General features: G+C 38.6%; 1 non-coding gene across 1 annotated transcript; it reads left to right on the forward strand.

The window, feature by feature from the left end:
* Nucleotides 1–436: 436 nt before the first annotated feature.
* LOC110379023 (uncharacterized) lies at nt 437–15,582 on the forward strand. Its single transcript, XR_010277756.1, has 8 exons — nt 437–451; nt 6,593–6,672; nt 8,458–8,473; nt 9,620–9,708; nt 10,125–10,243; nt 10,709–10,897; nt 11,942–12,127; nt 15,058–15,582. It is a non-coding gene; the product is annotated as an uncharacterized LOC110379023 (transcript).
* The last annotated feature ends 721 nt before the right edge of the window (nt 15,583–16,303 follow it).

Raw genomic sequence — 16,303 nt, forward strand, 5'->3', positions numbered from 1 at the left:
GATATATCTTTTAGCTTCGGAGATGCTACTTCCCATTTCTAGTCAAGACATTGAATATTCCACTTGGTGTTGCGGTGGTTATACCGCCACCAGCCGGTCGCTGGTTGTGGTAGGCTAGTAGATGAAGCACCTGCAATCTCTCAAGTGTGACAAGTGAGTGTGGGTTAGATTCCAGGTCTAGTCAAGCAGGTATCAATTCAACTTTTCTAAGTTTGTATATACTTCCTAAATCTATATCTTGGACACCAGTTCACACCAGTGATTAATTAAAAGGTGAAGTAAAACATCTCGAGAAAACCTGGACTATATAGTCTGAAATCACCAACCCGCATTGAGCAACGTGGTGATTAATCCTTCTCTGTGTAAAAGAAGTCCTAAGCCCAGCAGTGGAAATATAATATATCTTTCGCCAGAGCCTCGTCAGTTTTTCAGCAGGATGCTCCACGGGAAGGTAAGTATTACGAAATCGTAATGTCCTAATTGCCAATCTAATTCGCAAATGCGCAGCAGTAGCGTCTCCGGTAGATATAGTGATCTAAGTTATCATCCATGTAGTACATAATCATGTGAAACGTATTAATTATTTCAATGATTAGCCACCAATCGGCTAAGTTCAATGGCGAAGCGATAGTGTCGTCATAATCTGAGATTATTACGTATAGTAAATAAATATACCTATCTAAAATGTGAAACGTGTAAATTACACGTTTGTTTAATTATTAATTAATGACGTGCATATGTTTATTTGTTTAATTTGTGCTTGTTAATCATATACTTAAATGTAATTAAATTTTCGCAATTCATAAATATATTATATCAAAAATAAATATATTATATTATATAGGGATTAGGTAATCTAGTCTAGGTAATACTAGCTTCCGCGAGCGGTTTGACACGCTTTCCTTGGTAACTATTTCATGCACCCTAGAAAAGAAGCTGTCAAAATTAGCATATAGCGTCCCTTGATGGGTATCTAAAAATTAAATAACTTTTTAAATGAAACTAACTACTAGTTTAACTACTAGTCTTGAGATAAGCTCGTTGAAGCAAGTATTCGAATCAATAAACTCTTCAGCTTTATAAAATTAGGTACCTATAGGTATTAATTTTTTTTCTTTGTGCCTATTTACACATGTTTAATGTACCTATACATCAGTAGTGCAATTCATTAATAATAAACAAACTTAGTCATCACGTATGATTTAGATTATCTTATAAATTAAGTAGGCAAATGCCAAATGCCCACTTATTTTTGTATTTTTTCCACACCAATTGCAAATGTTCAAATAATATTGTCATCATGACAGCTATAATAATTGTTATAGCTTAATGAAGAACAGGATTTAAATAAATATTCAGTAATTGCTTTTAAGTGCCTATTTTTCAATCATCAGTCATCAACTTTGATCTGAGGAATAAATATAACGGTTTGACATATTTTCAACAGAAAAGCTGTCAAAACGTTAGAACATATTATTCCCTAAGTACTTACCTATAATTTATCTGGTGACTAAAATCGGCCTTTAATTAATCCAGGTTAATTTTCCATTAAGTATCCCCCTAAAAAAACACCATTCAACAGCGAAAAGCAGCTTCGTGACTTCTTCCTTGTTTTTATAATATTTGTTAAAGTTTTGAAATTGTATATTTCCAAGAAAATGAACCTATACGTACCACGCACAGATGCCAATTTTCATGACAATTGAACTATGGTTTAATAAGTTACCTTAGATTGAATAAAAGCGTGTGTAAAGGGTAAGTGTGCTGCGGGTTTGATCGAACGAGTTACCGCGGCCCTGGTACATAAAAGGCCTACGACGGAACACGACGGTTTTTAGTCAGTAAGAGTCTGACACTCTCTCACCGCTGCTAACCCAGCGGGAGGGGTCATGTGATGATTTTTGAAATCGTAAAAAAAGGAAAAAAGGCAAGTGTTAATTTTTTTGCTCGTGTTTATAATACCTCAGTGGGATTGTTTTTATAGTAATGCATTCTTGGATACCTACTCAACAGACAGCATGCATGATGTGTCATCAAGAATTCTCATTATTTCAAAAACATTCATTTTATCAAAAAAGCTCGTATGTTTCATTATCAAAATAATTAATTGTTAGATTGGTGATACGCATGATTCATAGCCAATGAAGAGTGAAAAACTAAGACATATTGCAGGTAGCAATCAATTGACAAATAAAAATAACTTAATTAATTATCATTAGCATGATTCATAAAAACTGTTGATAAATTAATGCACGTGCTATTTATTTTGAAAACTATGTGCCTACTTTTGCTTTCAAAACATAGTAACAGGCCATACATTTTTAACTCAAGAACGGATCGCGTTATTATATTTTCGCGTTAGTATCAGTTCTACTAAAAATATAGTAGTAGGTACCTACATAAAATATTTCTTTTCGGGACTTGTTAGTAGTAAGGAAATTAGGATTTTTTGTATGAATTTAAATAAATCTGCAGATAAGTGATTTTTGTGTACAAAAAATTGCCAGCGTCTTAAAAGATAACCAACGGAACTCATATCTATCATTTTTGAAATTCTTGTATAAAATATAATTACGGATTTTCCGAGTGGAAAAAAGATTTTTTTGTTCCAGGTCTTTTTTCTTTCTTTTTTCTCTTTATAATATTAGTGTAGATTTCCATCTCTTTGAGTACGAAAATAATCTTGATTGTCCTAATTACATTGACTGATTGGATTCTTAATTTCTAATCAAAGTACTAGACTTAGATATTAACACGTAATATACTACCTACTAATTACCAAATTATGATAATGTGCCTAAGTTTCAATTTATCATTAGCTACGTTTAATATCAACGTCATTCAGATTAAATTACCATTTCTACGTAACTGAAACTTCATTTTTCCTTATATTATTTTCTATTGCCTATAGGGAAATTACAAGAATGCTTACAGAGCGCTTTCAAATAAGCATCTTTCCGCCCGGCAACGCTCGAATCGCATGAGCGTTAGAAACGATTGACTACTACTGGTTCAAACGAATACCTGGAACCGCGTAGTATCACCGCGCATATAAAAAAATCACGCTTTCAAACACAAACTTTTAGTTTCGTTATTTTAGTAGGTAAAAGACGGAATACAGTACCTAGGTAACTCAATGTATTCCATTTAAGTATTTATCTATGAAATATGAACGACACGTAATGATATGTCTGGCGCACCTAGCCTAACCCAATGTTAGTGGCAAATATTTTCACCGTGACACAAACTGTCCATTGTAAGTGGATGATGAAAAAAGTAGAACATTAAATTTTTTTCAATGTCTCAGTGAAAGCTTCGCAACAGAAATAATATACCCAAAGAAAGAAGGAGAAGAAGGACCATTGATATGATGGGTTTCAGTTTCATTCAGTAAAAGTATAGCGCCTTCCTTTTAGTGCACTAGTCATTTAAAAATCCCCATTAACAAAGTCTCACTAACTGGATACCACGTGGAATCCAGTCTGAATACCACGCGGCTGGATAATCGAGAAGGAAAAAAATGTGTATCAGTAAGATTCTGTCACTCCTGCCACATAGAGGTAGGTGTCATCTGATGATTCCCAATTCAACAAAAAAGGTACTAAGATATTAATCTCAAAATTGTTGTTGGCGAACAGTAGGAATGTATACTGTATAGGTCTCTCCATATTGAAAAAGGAAATCCTTGGTATGATAATAATAGAGGTCAATACTGCGAGAAGAATGTACCTTCTAGAAAAAAACAATACAAACAAACAACACAGAACACATTAACAGTCCATATGGATAAATAATAATGTTTATCTAATAGGGCTCATAAAAAACATATCTACCCAAACGGTCCCCTAGGCAAATAAGATTGTAAAACTGTTTGTCCAATAAAGAAATAATTTACAAGCCTACCATATACTTTATAACTTCAATTTTCTTTAGATTAGATTTAGATAGCAAAATCCGCGTTTCTACGACTATTTATTGTATGCTATTTATTTTCGATATTTTTTATTAGCTTTGATGTTTGAACCCGGGAGGTCTGCTTTTGCACTTTCTGGAAAACTCTTTTCGATTTCAGTACTTAACCAGTTACAATTGATGCAAAAGTTGTAAATAAAATTCTATGTTTGGCCAAACATGGTTTAGCCTATATGTCTACTTATAAAAAGTCTTCAGCTTTGTGTTTGGTAAATTAGATTCTAAAAAGATGTTTTCAAAATGTTCAGGATGCTTAAAATTTAGAGTATCTGGTCGCGGCTAAATCAAGTGCAAACCTTAGGAAAAGCCTTTTTCCAGCTTTGGATATCTTTCGACTGATGCGACGAGCAAGTACGCTTTTTCCGACCGTAGGCCTTCTGTCTGGCAAAATCAAGATTGCCACTGGCAATATCTGCCTACCTACTACGCGTATGCTAGTCAGGTTGTTCACCTAACTTAGTCTGGAGGACATAACCGAAACAGAACATTGTATTGCAATCGTTCAATGTTACATATTTCGCCGTGACCTAGACGGTCTTTGTTACCTACTATTGTAAATAAATATATGTATAAAGATAGGTACGATACTATAATTAATCTTTATTGCACGCTACCGTTTTTATTTGCATATAAAAGGCAAGAATAATGCGTCCAAAAATATTTTAGTGATTCATTTTAGGTAGAAAGTTTATTATTATCTAGAAGTTTGTTTGTTTTGTACCGAAGTCTCCAGTATTTTTATTGACTGTTATGCTTTCTTTAAAAAATATTTCATCGTTCAGTCTTTGACTTTTGCGCCCTTGTCGCTAATTTATTCGTGGTCAACGCAGCACGTGTATGTTTACTTCTCCCATATATGACGCTTTGACTACAAAACAACAGAATGTAAATTAAGTAAAAAACCGATAGTCTGCCAAAGTTAGCCTGAAAAAAGACATACTTTACTTTTGACCCAGTTACAGGAAACGGTCCTCCTTCGACGCCAATGGCACCGGTTGATATGACCGATTATATTCTAATGCGTACATCGACATTAAAATCTGACGAATAGTTAGCAAAAACAATTATTTTATGACTGATAAACTAACAGATAAGTGTTAAACTATCATTAAATACTGATAGTTTTGGATTTATCGTTAAACCATAAATAATAGGTTGATTAAACTAAGCACAGTTTGACACGGGATAAAGCCATGCCAGGGGTTTTATGATACGTGTCATAAAATAGTAAAAATCATGTTTTTAATCCATATTTTATCATTTACGTATAAGCCAGGCATAAGCTAGACGTATGTGGCTTAAAAATAGTAACTATGGGCACATTTATCATCTGCTTAGCTTTTTCCCAACTATGTTGGGGTCGGCTTCCAGTCTAACCAGATGCAGCTGAGTACCAGTATTTTACAAGACAATGGCTAACTATGGGCCCACTGTTTAGCCCACTATTAAATACAAAACAATAATGAACAATGTGCCCCTTGCAAAATTGATACCTTTGACAGGTATGCATAACAATTCGTCATGTTGGGCAATACAAAAACAAATGAATGGCCTTTGTTTCACACCTAGGGCAAATCAGTAATCGTCATCATCAACATTCTTGTCGGTAAAATCTTGACCAACAACTAACCATACCACCGGCACATACACCTATAAATAATCTTCCGAGCCTTTTCCCAACTACGTTGGGGTCGGCTTCCAGTCTCACCGAATGCAGTTGAGTGCCAATGTTTTTCATGGAGCGACTACTTATCTGACTTCTTCAACGCAGTTACCCGAGCAATCTTTGACCCCACCTTATACTTTATACCGCGCCAAGCGTTGCTTAACCTTACGGTGCGTCTTCACGGTGCACGTAGCTGGAGCAAGTTAACATGCGCAAGTGACAAGTGACAAGAGCACGCGGGTGGGTATTGTGCTACGGCCGGCCTCAACATGCGCAAGCTACTTGCACCGTGTAGACGCACCCTTATAATCGATCGATTCGCTCGGCTTTGACCTAGCCGCGAACTACTGCATACCAAGAACACAATGGCAGAAAAATATTCACAAAAAATTTACGTCATCGGAATACCTTTTCCTATTGACACTTTAGCTTACCTAACACTTATTCTATTACTATCAACTATCCCTTTGTTTGAAGACAAGAAAATAAATAAACAAACAAATATATAAGAACAAATATGAGAGCTCTTGCCGTGCACCTGCATTTCAATAGAGACCTTTGCTGTGGTAACTAATAATAATATAGGTATAGGTTATTCAATTCATTAGAAAAATAAGTGGGAATAAGTGTGATTAAGAGAATATAAAGTTAGTTCAACTATTCGAATAAAGTACTCTTAAGTGATTAACTTCAGTGTTTAATTCGTGTAAAGTCTGACAGTGCAAAAGTTTAGAGGTCTCCAAAAAATTGTGCCACTCAAATATTCTAAGCCGGTGCACTATGGGACGAACCTGTGCGTTTCATCTCAAAATTCTGTAACTTTTTTGTTTCTCGATATTTTGCATTGAAATTTTGTGTATGTACGTCTGAAAAGTTATGCTTTTAGATAAATAAATCGCTGCATCTTTAAATAATAGATTTATTACGGAAAAAAAAGTCAAATATAAAATTTAGAAATTTTTCATACAAAAATTAAATGAAATCGTTATAATGAATTATTTGCTTACGTTACATTACAAAAAAAATATTAAGAAGTTAATAAAAAGATTATGGCATAATTTTAAGCAAAAAAAAAACATGAAATTTCTCATCACTTGCCAATATTAAAAGCCCTTTAGCTTCGTGAAGTAGTTCTTTTGGTATCATAGTACTGGTTCAGTTTAAGCTAGATATATAGGGGTCAGAAGTATAGAACAACATGTGCAGAAAGTCTTCCATTGTGGCAGACCTGGAACACTTCCTAGCGTGTGATTGAACCGATATTTCTAATAGTCTTTATTACGCGTCTTGAGCATCTTCCGATAATTGAACTATTAATAAAACATGTGAAATATGTAATACAAGCAGTATTATTTACATAGTATTTACATTAATTTAAAAAATAAAAATAAACTTATATGTACAACTTAAAACTAATACATAGCATCAAAAAATTGCTCCTCATCGCTGTCACCGGGTAATGTACCCAGAAGGCTGGCAGCATTGCCACGTTGGATGGCAATGCTCAACCTCTGTGCGAAATAAAAGCCAGCCCTTGGGTCACGAGAAGTGTCAACAAGGCGCTTAGAAATTTCCTTCGCAAGCGCGTGAGCACTCGGACCCCACGGCCCGAGAGTTTCAACCCCAAACGGCTCAAACATGTAATTCCCGATAAGGCTACTATATTTGCGCCGTTTGAGGTCCTCTGCTTGTGAAGCGGCGGAGCCAACACAACACGCAGTTCTAGGAAGATGGGATGGCGCAAGAGTGTCGACGCAGGTCGCGTCCCACACTAAAGTCCTACCCATCTTCCACGGAAATAGCGACATGCCGTCTGGTCTCTTGCCATCGTCGCGTGCCAAACCATTTGGTTCAAGTACGGCTGGCACGCCGACGGCAACAAGAGCCCGACGGATCACGTCGTTGATATTCGCATGTCGTGGTATGCGGCCCGCACTCCGACTGCACGACAGGCCGTGGTGACCGAGGCTGTTGACAGCTTCCCCGCAGTGGCAGCGGTGAGGAGTGCAGCACGAAGCACCCAGACGCAGGCAGACAGCGAGTCTGAAAGTGGTGTCGTCAAACATGGTGCCTATGTTTGCCGACGGAAATGCGTGAAGCCAAAGACCTGACTCCCATTCACCCACAGCCAGTAGGCGTGCTCGCTCCGCAGAAGTAATTGACGTATCAATGAGATTTTTCCGTATTACTCTGCAGAGCGGCTCATCCCACTGTCTCTGGGAGGATGGGTTGGCGGGTAGATCGGTATTCGGGCATGTGACTTTCCAGGCATTAATAGCCTCCGCCAGGCATGGCACCTCAAAATTGATCAGTGTAATAGGTAGAATTTTCCTGATCAATTTGTCAGTGCCATGGACGGAGGAAATAAATGCCGGTAAACTAATACTGGAAATTTTGCGGACGCCAAGCCCTCCCATACGGATGGGAAGTGTAGCTTGAGACCAAGCTTTGTCGTCCAAGGCCACATTTAAAATTGATGAAAGTGTATGTCGAATTATTTTATCGATTTGATCCAAAAGGTTTGTTTTAATTTTATATAATTACTTAGGTAGTCGAATAAATGTTTACCTACACAAAAAAAAAAAAAAAAAAAAAAAAAATTAATAAAACTGCAAAATGTTCTATTATTTTGATACCATGTATAAGAATTTTGTGACTGAAGATGGCATATAGTATAACTGTGCTGTTCCCAGCGCATAGTCACCAAACTTAACTTACTACAGAAAATCCCGATTACAAGGTTTCTGCAGAACATTGATAGTTTTGGAAAAATCTCCTGGCCGTATTTCCGTCACTGCTATTTCCAGAACCTTGACGAGGTTTATCAATGTTTAAGCCAAGCAATTTTCGGAAACGAGTTTGAACGTACTTCTCTTTTTCTTTAATCTTCTTATTCTCTGGAGTCGATGCAGACCACTTTAGAACAAGTCGTAATTAAATTTTATTTGATACTTTGCATAACCATTGTCATATCTGTTGATAAATTAAAATTGTTCAACAAATATTTTTCAATATTTGAAGTACTTTTCCCGCTTATTATCTGAGCATATATATCGCGTCGAAAACAAACGAATTCACTCATTTTTAATTTTATTATATTGCAGTTAGTCACACAAAGAAAATATTCGTACACATTGATGAACATGCTGAAAACCCGAGTATTTATAGGACCCTAGTTTTAGTAACTTGTGAAAACCCAATGAGAAAAATGATAAGAATAGTTCTCACTTAGATAAAAAAAACTATGCAACATGTTTTTTATCATATGTACATGTGGTTAGAATGTTCACTGCAAAAAAAAAATAGCATGATAAAAAATATTTTTTTCGATATTTCGGCTTCTAGCTCGAAATGGCGCAGTAATGACGCAGGTTTTTTTTATTTCCCTGTAACGCTGAATAAGTAAGGTATCTTAAAATGTCATTAACTCGACACCGGGAGACACCGATAACAACAAAACCTCCACTTGAAAATTAGAAAGACGTAAAATTTCCTTATGACGTTTAAAAATTAAATAAAAAAACAGAAAAAAATATAAGTCATAAAAACATAACGGAATCGTAAATAAGAGATCTTAAGCTATTCAAAAATGTATAATACTAATATATTTCCTTGAAAGACATAGAAAATATCTCAAGTTGAACTTCTATAACGAGTAGTTTAGTTGATATGAAATTTTCAAAGTATGAAGTTTGCATGTAATTTTATGCAAGTAAAACATTTTTTTTATTTTTTTTGCTTCGGTTTCGGATAGTTCTATTATTAATGATTGTAAAACAATCAAAACAGTTTCAGTAACACGACCTTTATCTCAACCATTTTTGAGATGGAAAATACGGTTTGGTCCCATAGTGCGGTGTTCCAAACAAAGTTCAATAATACCTGCCTACTTCTAGCCAAAACCAAGCCATAAATATGAACCAATACATATTTTTAACAACATTTTTACTCCAAATGACCCGCGTGTTATATTGCAAAGAGGACATAGACAAGATTGATGTTGTGGATATGACAAAACCGACCATTTGGAGAGACTTGGCCATGTATTATGGCGCTATGGAAAAGCATTGGTAAGTCCTAAAAGAAGCAAACAAGGCCTTAACTTCTTACATACTGTGACTCGGCGCATAGACGTAGGTCAGGAAATGGGTCAATGGGGAATTGCTCAATGAGTCTGTTTGTTTTTAAGATGATCTGGCAAAAAATGCAATCTTATTTAATCTGTCCTTTGTGTGATGACCTCTTGGATCATCAGTTTATGAACCCAGTCTTTTGACTTAGTCTTAACCATTTAACTTTACACCATAAAAATATATATACGAGGATACGTACTGAATGACAACTTCTTTTCTTTGGAAAGTCGGGTTAAAACTAGCCTGAAATTAGTTGAATAATAAGACTTTAAAAAATTAAGCAAGCCAGCTCACTCTGTAGCGTTTTAATATTTGTGTAGATTAGGTACTATAAAATCTTGTTTCGATCCTAGGAAAGTGTGCATCAACTGTGGAGCACCAGATCTAGGAACTGGCATACACCTGGAACATTCTGGAAGTACGGGATCCATGCACCCGGCTGTTATACCCTCGGAGTACTTGTTGAGTCGATGTAAGTACCTACCTTTTACTTGTCGACGCCAATTTGTTTTATTTTTATGTACTCACTCTATATTCTCCGCTGTATACTACCCCTGAGTACATTCCACTTCAAAAAATCTGATAGTTGGGCCAAAAACAGATACTGAATTTTCAACACATAACAGTCAAGGGCTGGATCCACTTTCCCTGCCAGTGTCTGTGGTAGTTGTTACCAGGCAGCTACTCAAAACAAAAGATAGGTAAACATGAGTGTCAGCGATTCTGGCGGTCATGATAATGGTGGGTACACACGTACATACGTTCATGCTCGATCTTGAGAAAGTAACTACGATCCTATCGACCATGCATGTCTCAAGACAAATTATCGAAGCCAGCAAAGCCTCGAAGAACTCAGGACATAGCCATGCTTATCGAGCATGTAGTAACCACCTTAAAATTCAAGTACCTAACTAACTCAACGTAATTTCTCTTCCAGTATCAATAGTCGACGTCAGCACATTGACAACACTCAACCCGTCAGTAGTTCTAACCCTCGACGTAGCGTTACAATGGGCAGCATTGAAGCATGACCCTAAGGAACCCACGCTACTACTCTTCAGATTCGGCTGGACGGATGAAGATAATAACCAGGTCAATGTGAATGCTTGTGTCTGTAAGGTGCCTGGTGAGTTGGAACTTATTTGCTTGATTTTTTCTTTCTTTACGGTGCCCTAATTTTTCAGACTGTTCATAACATCGTTTGATGACGTCTAACTTAGCATTTTAAATACCTAACTCATAGGTACCCTCGTAGCAAAAATACGTAGAAAGTGGGAAAGGTTGAGCGTTTTGCTGGCTGTCTTTTGCACTTTTTGCTGTTTGCAAAATGTGCTGTTTTGTTTGATTTTAATTTTGAATGAGATGACAGTCTGTGATAACATGCCATCTTCCAATCTCTGAGGTCAAAGCAGCCTTATAAAAAGGTGCTTTGTTCATTTAGTAGTTGGTACGTGTAGTATCAAATTATCCAGTGTTGTTGGCTATTTTAATCCACCTTTATAAACGAATATGATTATCTATTCAAATAAGTGGTTTATTGAATTTATCTGTCATCACTATCTACAAATATAGGTAGGTTACCTACCTTACCTACATCGTAAGCCTGAAATATGTATAAGTACGTGCCTAACTATGTTAAAATTAGGCATAAAATGCCGTTATCTCTTAATTAAAATCGTATCTGCCAGACTTTTCGCAATCAAACGTCAAGTTCAAGATTGATAAAATACTAATCCAGAATAGGTACCTACCTAATATAAAACGTCTTCTTTGTGCTAATGAGACAACAAAAACTTATTCAGAAACGATTTAGAAAGAAAACTGCAAAACAAATCAATAAAAATAATGACAGTCTGGAATGAACTTGCATGTATCTACTGTAGGGTTGCCTACCACTCCTATTCAGGTACTTGTCTTGTACTGTGTCTTGTAAGTACTCCCCTTTTCCAATCCGCTGTGTAGGTACCTACTCCCCCTTAATTATAGGTATACTTTCATATGGACTCCCCTTACTCCCTTATATGCTTCCCTCTTTTCCATTGGAAAGAAAAACGATTCTACTAGCCAGCCAGGGCTACCAATATCTAGAACAACCACACACCCTTTTCAACAACCACACTTCGTTTCCTTTCAACCTTCATATCACTGACTATTATCTCCTTAATTTCAGGTCTTAGCTACGAACTTGCAGAATGGATAGCAGCGAACTTAAGCCATGTAGTGGGAGTCGCCACAGATACGCCAACCTTCGAGTCGGAGCAGACCAGAGAATTCGCTAGTAGAACTGTTTCCAATGTGCTGGGTAGGAGCGGTATCTACATGATTGAGAATGTCCATTTTAGAAAGAAGATGCCTGGTAAGTTTGGACAGTTTTCTTATACCCTCATGGCCCTTTCCCAACTCGGCAGTCTCCAGTGGCGGATTTGCAAATTTGCCGCTAGTAGGCCATTCAATTTCTGCCGCCCCTACTGACTTTTGAATTCAATACGTAAGTTTAATCCCGTTATTAGTATGGTGTGCCGCCCCCAAGTTTTGGGTATATATATTGGCACATGCAGCCCTTAAAAGGTTGTGGGAATCTGGTTTTCAGGTTAACAATTGTCATTACCAATACCACTACAACCGATGAACTGAACAGATTTTGATTATTTTAGTGCGCTCGCTGGCGCGATGAGAGAAGAAAGGAGCAATAAAATTGTAAATAAGCGCGAGCGAAGCGAGCGCGAATTTTTATAGTTTTTAGTCTGAAAAAGTAATTGGAGCCAAAGGCGTCTTTAGCTAATGTTGGTAAATGAGCTTATGTAGCGCCCTTGTGCATTGATTACCCAACTGGCCCCTATGTATTGAAAGATTGTGATTAATATTTATATCAAAGTGCTTAGAACAGTTTATGGGTAACCCAAACTAACGAACTTAAATATCTATAACCAGCGGCGGCCCTAGCGATTGCGAGGCTATGTGCGGCAGCTCTATGCGAGGCCCTTTGTCCTACGTGAAAAGAATGTGTTGCGAGAGTAGGTTTTTTTTTTTTTTAACGACGTCAAAAATCATCAAATGACCCCTCCCGCTGTGGGTTAGTAGCGGCGAGGGAGTGTCAGACTCTTACTGACTAAAAACCGTCGTGTTCCGTCGTAAGCCTTTCATGTGCCAGGGCCGCGGTATCTCTTTCGAATAACCCGCAGCCCCGGCAATGTTTTGGCCCTACTGGACCCGCTGGGGTTGCTGACATCTCTTTGAGGAGCGCGTGGAACAACGCGCGCCGTCGACACGGGTCCGTCGTCTAAGCAGACAGAGGGACGATGAGCCACCCGAACTAACCGCCCACAGACCCACGCCTACGGTTGCCGGGAGTCATCTCGCGACACCCGGCGCCCGTGGTGTCTGCCTGGCCCAGTGCGGCGGCCGGGATGAGAGGTGCGGACTCTCTGGCGTTCCGCCTCCTCCTTCTCGAGCATGACCGCTTCACAGAAAGAGGCGACGGCATCCCATTCCCTCTCGCCCCGGAATCATGGCCTGAACCAGGGCCGGACGCGAGAGGTCGCCGCCGCCTAAAACCTCGACGAGGACCCGGCGGTGCCTTTCCCACGCAGGGCACTCCTGCACTGTGTAGTCCACCGTGTCCTCGGGGCTGTCCGCACAGTGGTGACACCCGGTCGCCTCCTCACGACCGATTCGATGCAGGTACCTCCCGAAACAACCGTGTCCGGTGAGGACCTGCGTCATGCGGTACGTGAGGGCGCCGTGACTCCTCCCGAGCCACTCTTCAAAGAGGGGACTTACCGCCACTATGGTGGCGTGCCCTGCGAGAGTAGGTCTGGTGTTTTGATTTAGCTAAACGTCATGTTTGAGTAGAAATGCTCAAGTTAAACAAATTAATAAAATTTTATTTTTACTACAGTTTATATTTAAAGAATCAACGTCGTCAATCGAACGTCGTAAATAAAAAAGTTCATACGGAAACTAGGAGTTATTTTCATGTTAATAAAAAGACTTAAAAGCGGCACTACCTTCTAGGTTCAGCTAAAAAGGATGAAAAATTGAACAAGTGGAAAGTAAAGCACCCGCGAGCGTAGCGAGCGCAAAAATTTTTGAGCTTTGGGTCACTAAAGCACCTAAACTGTTTATTAGACAACAGTGCTAGGTGAAGTAGCGAGCGTAGCGAGCGCGAAAATTTTTGAGTTTTGGGACAAAAGTACTCTAATCAAGTTAGAAGGAAAGGCACTGTCAAGTGAACAGCCGCGAGCGTAGCAAGCGCGAATTTTTAAAAAATTGTTTGTTTAAGGCCTTTCAAATTAAACTCGGAATTAAGCACAATTTAAAAGAATCCGTGACTGGATCGAGAGCCAGCAACTTTTTGTTAAATTGAGGGCTCAAAAAGTAAACGCAGAATGAATAAGAAATAAAGAAAAAATGCATTTTTTTTTCTTGGACCAAATATAAATATTTTTTAATTACAATTTTTTTAAATTAGTGTGCGCGAGGCCCTGTGCGATGGCACAGTTCGCACACCCCTAGGGCCGCCACTGTCTATAACAATGTTAATTACTTACTGGGGTTGTCTCATTTATAAAATTGTTCTGACTGTTTTGAGACAAATAAACATTTTTATTTATTAATTTATTTATGATTAAATTTAGTAAAAGATGTTGAAAGTCAATGCATAAGACACAGTCCATATGTAAGGAGCGCGAGCGAAGCGAGCGCGAAAATATTTTAGTCTAAGGACACAAAATAAATAAAAACCACTGTAAAATAACAAAGCAAAGTCAAAAAGTAAGATATGCGCAGAAATTAATTGCAAAAAGCCATAACGGACTTGCGCGGAAAATGTTTTTTTCTGGAATTGAATGCCTCATCAAAGGTAAAATGTGAAATCTGACATGGAGCGCAGCGAGCGCGTATTTTTTTTGAGGTTGCAAAGGGTGAACCCGAAAATTGACAGGACATGACCAAAGCGAGGACGGCTCTTTCTGAAATTTTATTACTAATCTATGTATCTATTTTTAGTAAAAACATTTTTATTAGGTAATTATGGTTTAATTTTGCCGCCCCCCTAAATCTGCCGCTCTAGGCACTGGCCTACTTGGCCTATTGGTAAATCCGCCACTGGCAGTCTCCTTTAAGAGAAGATTAGGTCTTTATTTTGGACCAGATGTGGTCTACACAAATCAGATCTGCTTTCTTATTAGTAAAAAGAGCTGAAAGTCTCCAAGGAGCCGCGGGTGGAACCGCTAGCGGAAAATAATCTCAGACAATCACACAGTTGTTTATTTCATTCTCTTCCAGAACAAGGCTGCATGGCTCTAGCAATGCCCCTGAAGCTCCTGAACGCAGCTTACGTACCGACCCGCCTCACAGCGTTCTGCCCTTCATCGAAGACGGACCTTCACGTGGTAATGGCTTTGAGACAAGAAGTCCAAGCGCAGACGCGGCTACCCAACAGTAGAGTTTACGATGTCAATTTAGATGAGATATTGAGTTAGTTGTGCTTAGATAAGTCTATAGTTAAATTGGCAATGAAGTGATCTTACTACGGATCTCAATAACCGACCGATCCATTGTTTGCGGTGAGAGATTAAATTATGACATTAGCTTTTAATCCCCGACAGACAACGGATGGATATTTAGATTGGCTATAGAAATCCATATTAGAGAGGCTTAAAATGAATTTCAGTTGAGGGACTTTTTTATGTGTTTTTATGAGGTTATGAATGCTTCTTTTGCTTTATGAGATTATCTAAGACTATTTACTTTATGGGATTATGAATGCATCTATATGCTTTATGATATATGTATTATGAATGCTGTTATATTAGGGTGCGTCCACATCTGGCGAATGCGCAGCACGCGAGCCGATCGCGGGCTGTCCGCGAGCTGCGCGCGTGCAGTCACTGCAATAGTTCGGTGCGCCTCTTTAGCGCAACTCACGCAAGGCTCGTATAGAGCGCGCGAGCGGCGCGCGATCTGCGCGCAATCAGTTCTCGCCCTTACAGTTCCGTATATTGGCTCAGTACTATCGAAGATGGCAGACGTCGCGCGCCGCCTGCGCGCCGCTCGCGTGCGGCGCTTAGGTCGCGCGCGAGCTGCGCGCGGGCCAAGCAGAAGCGGCGCACGAACAAAAATGCACGCGCGCAGCTCGCGATCGGATCGCGTGCTGCGCATTCGCGGCGCATTCGCCAGATGTGGACGCACCCTTAGGTATTTATGAGAATATGAATGATTCTATACATAGGTATGCTTTATGGGATTATGAATGCCTCTAGGTATATGGCTTTATGATATTATGAATGCCTCTATATGCTTTATGAGATTATGAAAGATTGTCACTGTCTAGACAGATGGTAAAAGGCAGTCTTTTTTACCAAGTGCCAGTTTTATACCACGTGCTTTTGATATTATTTTTACTCAGGTTGTTAAGCTATTGTAGGTACAGTCAACTTCAGGTCAGTGGTAACAGTTTTATAGGAAAATCGTACTTATTAGTATTGAGTTAAGGTGCATGACAGTTACCACTGATGTGCGGTCTACAGTA

This window comes from Helicoverpa armigera, chromosome 2 (genome assembly GCF_030705265.1).
Source record: "Helicoverpa armigera isolate CAAS_96S chromosome 2, ASM3070526v1, whole genome shotgun sequence".
Lineage (NCBI taxonomy): Eukaryota > Metazoa > Arthropoda > Insecta > Lepidoptera > Noctuidae > Helicoverpa > Helicoverpa armigera.